The 7,278-nt window shown below is 42.1% G+C and overlaps 1 protein-coding gene across 16 annotated transcripts in view; it reads left to right on the top strand.

The window, feature by feature from the left end:
* The window catches only part of LOC105831332 (collagen alpha chain CG42342), a 149,531-nt gene that overhangs the window by 68,341 nt on the left and 73,912 nt on the right, over window positions 1-7,278 (top strand). The gene's annotated exons all lie outside the window — the stretch shown is intronic.

Genomic DNA, 7,278 nt, shown 5'->3' with positions numbered 1-7,278 from the left:
GCTGGAAATATCTTGTCGTAACGTACAATCGACTGATCGATCATTCGCGAGAGGACGTGCAAATTCCTAATTGTTATAAACATTTGAAAAATTGATTTTTATCGTTTTTTGCTTCTCACGTCTAAACGCGAAATACGATTTGCACCAAATTTGGCTGGAAATATCTTGTCCTAACGCACAATCAACTGATCAGTCATTCGCGATTGTTATTAATTGTTTAATAGTTTTTTAAATTGTTAATTACGTTTGTCAGATGAACACAAGGAACGCCTATGATAAAATTTGTACCGAATTTTGCGGTGAACTGAAAAATTTTTTCCGTGTGTCATATGATTAATTTTCTTTATAAAATAGGCGTACGCAACGTTTAACATTATTAATGTTTACATAACTAATATGATTCCTCTCTGCATAATTGCGGTATTCCTTCACCGAGATCTCTGGGGGATCTTCAGCTTCAGAAATTCCGCTAATTGCTTATGTAGACAGTTCGGATACGACGCACGGCGCAGCCTCCGCAGTTGTTTGCAGAGAACACGATGCTTTCAACACGCGAATGTGTGTGTGTGTGTGTGTGTGTGTGTGTGTGTGTGTGTGTGTGTGTGTGTGTGTGTGTGCGTGTGTGTATGAGAGAGAAAGAGAGAGAGAGAGAGAGAGAAACGCGCGACTAGCTTCGTTGTCGGAGACAACGACGGACTCCCGGTTGACAGGATCTTCCGCAAACGGCGGCGTTTTCCACGCTGGAAGCAGGAAATGGTAGAACCAGAAGATCCCTCCCCCATCTCTTCTTCAGGAGGGTAGTGCACACGCTAGGAAAGAAAAACACGTACTGAAAAAAGGAACAACGGTGGGCAAGCGAGCTGCTCACCCGGGGGAATATGGAACGAATAACGCGTTTCACGATAAAGCCGGCAGCAGCATGAAAGTAAGAATAAATGATATACAGCTGCGGTGTATATACGGCGCGATAGCTGGGAAACGTGTTGGGCGTGTGGGGAAATTTACAGTGGCGAGACCGATAACGAGGGATGAGGGGCGAGGGAAGGAGAGGTCAGTCGCGCGCGAGGATCGTCGCGCGGCACATACGTACCGTTATTATTTATCCTCCATTATTCCCAATTTATCATTGCTGCGGATTATTCTGGCCTCGCTGTTTGTCGACGCCGCGCCGCCGCCGCCGGACAAATGTTGCGTCCGCGGTAATTTCACCTGTCCGGCGCGGTAAATAAGCCGCTTTGATTTTCAACCGGAACAATCGGTCGGTTTTACACGATTGTCCTCAATCGTTTAACTTTTGATGACTTTAGGTTCTCGATCGAGCCACTCCTCCGCTCTCCGCGCTTTCGCGAGTTCGCGGCTGTTATTAGCACGAGTAAAGAAGAACCGCGGCCTGCGTTGACTACTAATTAGTATAACGACCAATCGTGATAATTATCTTTCCGAGAAGCGATAGCTCTCCTTTCTTCTCCCCCTCTCCCCCGTTATTTCTCCTATAATTCTTCGCGCTTCTTCTTAAGAATATTATTCGCGCTCGTATCTTCCGAGTAACGATGGTAGCATAGTGTAGGAATTCAAATTGTCTTATTATATGCATCGTCGCTATCTAGGCTAATTCCAATTAACTCTCACCATATACCCAGATTAGCTTAAACTCAAAGTAACCCGCAGCTGTGAAGAATTTAAGCCGCCCTCGAACTGCCGCTGTTCAGTTCAGACGTCTAATTCTCCAGCGGCCCGAATTTGGACTTTAAGCTCCGCTTAAAGTATAGATAGAGACGGCGCGGTTCGCCGTCGCTAAAATCGCATTTATGCAGAATGCCTCCCGCCTCCCGGAAGCTGCGAACGCGAAGTGAGTGAGCAGGGGGATTTTAAAGAGAGAAGAACGGCGCGAAAAAGCATTGGGGAGAGTGGCCGGGCGGGGGAAAAGTAAGCGATAGCACATGGCCGCCTCGTAAATATCTTCTTACGCTCATGAAAATTAATCGGTCGACGGAATCCGGTATATGGCCGTAAAACAACGGCGAGACGCGAGCTTTCCTGTCCGAGCCTCAAGTCGGAACGCCCCCTAAAAACAACATTCTTCTTCCGTTGAGCGCGCGTAGTAGGAACGATCACGTTTTGTGTATCGCGCCGCTGAGAGCTTTGCTCGCGACTTAAATTTAGAGCGTGGAATGTTTCCACGTGGCTAACGACGATGTCACGAGTCGCACGTTTAGCGCGACTTAATGTTGCGTGAAGCTTCAGAAAGCGAGAAAAACGTTCAGTACAGAACGTCTGATTAGATTAGAGGCAAACCTCTTTTTTCCTCGAGGCGCAACTAGGCGAGAAATACACCTTGTCTTTGTACGAATGGATTTATAAGCAAAATAAAAAGAATGTAAGAAATTTTGAAACCGACAAATTTAACTGATAAAAATTTATCAGTTAATAATTTTAATAATTTTAACAGTTTTCTCGAAATCTGCTTATACGTATCGCTTCAAGATAAGCGATTCGCGAAAGAGAGTCTGAAAAACGATATTAATTATAATATTTTGCCTTTGATTGAATATCCAACAGGTAACCTCTAATGCAATTAACTCGCGATTTAATAAAATCATTTATTCCACTATAATTCGAATGCGATAATAAGCAGGTAACCGCAACGTGTCCCGACTGTATAATTGAATATGCCGCAATTATATTTTACGAGGGAACAGCCATTGGTCAAGAAGCCGATATTAAAATAATAATCGATCTCCGGTAGAAAGACAGCGGAGACTTGAAATAATAATAATAACATCGACGTATTACGGATCTAGAATTTCGTAAAAAAAAAAAGTACTCGTACACACGCGACACTGCGTCGAATATACAACTTTGCTACGGTGGTAAATTGTAGGTTAGTACATTAAGTGGAACATTTTCATATTCAGGATAATAGTAATTACGACGAGTAATTTAATGAATCGTGTCCAACGATATTATTCATTCCTCGACCGAGGTTCTACGCGGCGTTATTTGCATTCTTTTTTTCTAACTGTGAGTTCGGAATATTCATATAAACGCTTGAAAAGACACTGGACGGTGACGCCGAGTAATAAGATTTCGCAGGAAATCACATCGAAGAGGGCGGGAATATAAAATCGCACTCAGAATTAACGTGGAAAAACGTAGTCGCAGCAATAAGAGCGACCCCCGAGTAAATATATACATAGCGTTTCTATCATATTAAATCCTAATGACAGATGGCGGCCAGATGGAAATCAATTTATAAGACGATTAAATATCTCGGCAAATAGATCTTAAAATGTCAGAAAGTAAAAATCTGTCTTCTCGGAGGAAGGAAATGGAATTTTTCTATCTACTTGCGTTCTCAAAACTCAAATTGATGGCGCGACTTAAATTCCTCGGCTAACGTATTACTAAAGTGATACGAATTTCACTCTGATATGAACGAAAAGGTAGAACTGTATAGAGAGAGAGAGAGAGAGAGAGAGAGAGAGAGCGACCGAGAGGGAATAAGAGAAATACAAAGGAGACGTCGATGAAGGAAACGAAGAGAGACGTACTTGGTTTCGTGAACGGCCTCGGGCTCTCGTCTGCGACGGGGTATAATTTCACGACAAGAAATTGGTACCTGCCGGTGCACAATTAAGATCACCGGTAATGTAAACGGATCGCATAGCTCCCTTCGTCTGTCGCATTTTATCGGGTATAATAATTACTCTATTATGCTTGCGCGTTCGCAAACCCGCGCGAGCAATCGTCTCTACGTTTCGCGGTGCATGTGTTTGCCGACGTGATTTCGAGTGTAGCGCACTCGACGCACTTAACATTTACGTACCTTGTTTCGTATGCGTAGATAATATGAAATCGAGCGCGAGAGTCGTTAGCGTGGAATAGAGAATTGTATAATAATTGTGTATAGGAATAGTTTGCGCGACACACTCGTTCATGCAGCGCCCGATCCGTCTCTGAAATTTCCATGTGCGCGGCTTTACGTCATGGCGATATATTCCCTGGTTTTTACCATAAAAAATGTCGCGTCTGTAAAAAGAAATATTTTTCAGTGGCACACTCTGTAAGCCGGTGCTTCAATCAAAACCGTGTTCCCGCATGTTTGAATTTTAAAATAGAACAAGAGATATCCCATCCCCGGTTTAATGTTAATCCTATACCTAACATGAGCATGTGACTTCACGGTAACATCGTATATATTTGAATTTTATTTTCAGCTTTTCCAATTCGGCGATTCAAGTCGTCGACTTGGAAGTAAAAGAAAGAAAATGTTACGCATGTACATATATCAGATATAGAGAGCCGTACCGCCGATAATCGAATACCTTGAGAAAGATTCTGCTATCGGAAATAGAAATGCGAGCGTACAATTTTTCACAATGATAAAATACGATTAGGGCGTAATTCTCGTAACGAACTGCGGCGATAAAAGTACCGCGAATAAAATTTTTCTAAAGGAAAACCTTCAATTATTTTACGATCAATGTGTAGCAATTTTTCAAAATTATTCTCATTTTTTAAAATTATTGATCTCTTAATCAACCAGAGTCTGGAATTTTTCCCTTTTAAAATTTATGCCGCACATTGTTATGTATTTTTAATACTTTTGCATAGTAATTATAATTCCTCTACGCGATTCGATTTAGTTAACTTTACTTGGAAATAATTGAATGGGATGTAATTCTTAATTTGCGAAAACAGTTTTGTCATTTTAAATGGATATAATGTGTATTTTTTGCGACCGAGCGGTTATACGTCGATCAAATAGGCGTCGAGGCATATCGGTATAGATTTTTCGCCGGTTCTAATCGGATCGTATGATGAACGCGCACATGAGTATACATCTAGGCTGTACGGATTTACCAGGGAAATACATCAATCGACGCGCTATTCGGGAGTTTGCATACTCGTCGAGACGATTAAACCTACAAATCGAGAAGCGACAGAGACGTAATTGCTTTTCGCTGTGGGATCGACGCTACATATTTGTCCAGCCTAATTAGGTTTTCCAAATGCGCGACGCGCGAATTGCGGGCCAACGTTACATTCTATTATCCGTTGATGTCCGGGAAGTTGGTCGGTTCAATCATAGTCAATGCAGATAGTGTAATGAAGAGTACACACAATCGCGAGATAGCGTCCACTTCGTAGCATTAAATCGTTTATCAGACAGGGAAGTTATTAATTATCGGCGAAAATTAAAATGAAAGTGCGAAAAATTTATTAAAAAATTTTTTTTTACATGTCGACATATTTTCATCAAGGAAGCAGCTATGGGTGCAGACATACGTGACTTTGTTTTCTTATTATGCATTGAAATTAAATTTTAATATGTAGATTGACATGAAGATGTATTTAATATTTCTTAGCAAATGGAAAGGCTAATAAGGAAGAAGGAACGAAGCAGAGAGTTAAAAAGGATTATCGAGAACGTGCCACAGTGCAGTCGCGGGATGAACGGTCGCGACGGAAAGTCAATGGGAGAAAACGACAAAAAATATTAAAAACGTCGCGTAATTATACGCTTCGTATTGCGACAAAGCACGCTCGCGACAAAGAAACGGCAAAGAGCAAACAAAACTATTAAAGACCTTCGCGTCGCTAGCGATTTTGACGGAAGACCGGATACAGAAACACACGGGAAAGTAAAGAGAATATTAAAATCCCACGGGATTCCGTTGGATCAGAACGCGTAGGAAAGTTGAGCAATTACTCGGCAAACACACCGCAGAATCAATTCGATTTGTCGCAGTTCGTCTCGTCTAGCGACGTTTGATTCCAATAACGTATAGACTTGACGTTTTACGCTTGCGAATGCCCATAATATCATTCTTAATAAAAAAAAAGAAAAAGTCTTTGCAATCTTTGCTTATAAATTAATATATAAAAATTGATATGAATAATTAAAAAAGTATAAAGTGTATATATTTTTAGAATGATTGCTTATATCTTTGTGCAATTAAATAGAATTAAAAGATATAAAAAAAAGGTATAACTTTTCGCGAGTAAGCATCCGTGATTCCGTCGTGTCTCGTGCGGCCGCGCGCTTCGCATGCTAACGGGCTCCGCTACGATAAACTCGCTCGTGTAATAAGCGACACGCAGGAGACATCCGCCTCTTATTTTCTAACCGCCTAATTGCACGTAATAGCACTTTCGCGGACATTTCACGTATCAGCCGCGTCTCTTAATCGCGCGGCACCTCCCGCGACAAAGCCGTCGACATTTTCCTGTCCGCCACTTCGTGTAATGCAGCCTGATTTTCATCGCGTCTCCATTGAGCGAGGTAAACATACGCGTGGGTTGAGCTCGGCACGATCTGGTAGAAATGAAAAAAAAAAAATAACGAAAGTCGGGGTTTTAAAACGGACAGAATTAATCAAAATTAAAAAAATGTTTAATTTGAGGATAACAGCATAAAATTTTTTTGATATGAGAATTAATATAAAAAATTAAATGCTTTTGTTCCGCGCAGAACATCAGCGCTATTACGATTGGAACAAATAGACAGGATGAAAACGAAATTTAACGGGAACATCCCTGAGTGATTAAACTAACGACAAACCTCCGTAACACCTCGAATTTAGTGGAAATCATTAAAGAACATTCTCATCGAAATTCGATATAATCCAGAAGGATTTCAGACGATCTGCTTTTCATGGGAGGCCAATTAGCGGCAACCTGGAGTCGATCATTGGTCTCTCTCGCCGTTCTGTCTTAAGTGCGCGGGCACTTTCTCGAACGCGCCGTTCTCAGGCTCGCGGCCTGTACCGTTCCCCAGACAAATGACTCATTATTGAGCCATCGCGAAAACGGTACAGCAGCGATCGAAGTTCCGTTCCGCCCACGATCGATGAACGACGCCCCGCGTCGAAATGCCGCGCTTTTGCGCGCCTACGCGCCATACGTTGCAGACCCGCCGCATACCGCAATATTTTGCAGCTTCTCTCTTCGTCGTTACTGGTAATGTGCGTGCCTGGCACACGATGGCCTGTGTTACGATTCATTGGTAGCCCTCGAGATCTCGCACATTCTCCGGTTCTCGCGCGACCGTAATCCGACAGCGGCGGTCATACATATAGACACTTAACGGACAAAATGGACTTTCATCGACGGCAATTTCGTCGTGAATGCTCGTCCGTCGTTCTAATCTAACTTCACAACGGGAAGTATAACTCTCCTTTTGTGTACATTGAAACGTATTTGTCTTCTCTCACTCTACATTGCTTTTATTTTACGTACGCTAAGAAAAAAGTTGTTAATTTGACTAAATTTTCA

The sequence above is a fragment of the Monomorium pharaonis genome, chromosome 7, assembly GCF_013373865.1.
Source record: "Monomorium pharaonis isolate MP-MQ-018 chromosome 7, ASM1337386v2, whole genome shotgun sequence".
NCBI classification, from domain to species: Eukaryota; Metazoa; Arthropoda; class Insecta; order Hymenoptera; family Formicidae; genus Monomorium; species Monomorium pharaonis.
Note: the sequence above shows the minus strand (reverse complement) of the source record. Positions and strands in the feature narration are given on the sequence as shown.